Raw genomic sequence first — 1,002 nt, 5'->3', positions numbered from 1 at the left:
ATTCCCCAGCAAGTGCTCTTCCCTTCCTTTTACTTGAATTTCTTTGGTGATGGGGAACTTATTCCCTCACAAGGCAATATGGTTTGATTGTGAGGAAGTCCTTCAGCATTTTGAGCTGAAATTTGTTTCTGTGTAATTTCTACTCTTTGTTCCTAGTTCTGCTCTCTGGAAACAAAGTGAATTAATCGAATCCTTTCTATTCCACATGATTATGCTCCTTTTCAATCATAGAAAACAGATATCATGCCTCTCCTATCAAAATCTATTATTATTTATTCCTTCTATCTTATAGTGCTTAACCTTGTTCTTCTCATCTCCAGTCCCACTGTTATGGGGGTGCAGAGGTGCATCCCTGGGGTTCAGGAAGGATACCTTTTGCAAGAATGCAAGACTCCAAAGCTTAGCTTAAAAGCAAAAAGAGAAATGTATTAATTTAGAAAGTAATGTTGAGAATGGCCAGGAGGATAGCAAGGTGGGACCGCAAGATGGGGAGCAGTTCCTTGGGAGGACAGCATGGATGGAAAGGCTGTTCCCCAGAGGACATCAGTTCTGGAGATTTTATACTCTTTACAACAGATGTCATGGTGTGGATGTGACCTAGAGTGCCCCTCATCCAGGCATTTGGTGGGGTGAGGTGCTCATCTGACTGAGTGGGGTCTGCCTGGAGGCATAAAGAGTCCTTAACAAACAGATATCTTGAGATGTAGCCTGATAGGATCGGGTGTGGCCTGGAGGTGCATCTCTCTGTCTGTAATAGTTTGCCTGAGTTTCTGGGAGTACCGCGCCCATGTCACCACCACCACATTTCTTTCCCAGGTCATCACCCCAGTACTGGGTCATGCACATGCCTTCTATAACTTGACTCTTGCTACACTTAAGTCCCTTTGGCCCCTTATCCTATCACCAGTTATTCTTTGCCAAGCTCCCACCTTCGGTTAGTCAGACCATTCATTTCTTTTCCTTGGATTCATGTGTGTCCAAAACGCAAGAGAAAATAATGAA

The 1,002-nt window shown here is 43.9% G+C and overlaps 1 protein-coding gene across 5 annotated transcripts in view; it reads left to right on the top strand.

The window, feature by feature from the left end:
- The window catches only part of DIAPH2 (diaphanous related formin 2), a 931,826-nt gene that overhangs the window by 862,065 nt on the left and 68,759 nt on the right, over positions 1 to 1,002 (top strand). The gene's annotated exons all lie outside the window — the stretch shown is intronic.

The sequence above is a fragment of the Monodelphis domestica genome, chromosome X (genome assembly GCF_027887165.1).
Source record: "Monodelphis domestica isolate mMonDom1 chromosome X, mMonDom1.pri, whole genome shotgun sequence".
Lineage (NCBI taxonomy): Eukaryota > Metazoa > Chordata > Mammalia > Didelphimorphia > Didelphidae > Monodelphis > Monodelphis domestica.
This window is presented reverse-complemented; position numbering and strand designations above follow the sequence as displayed.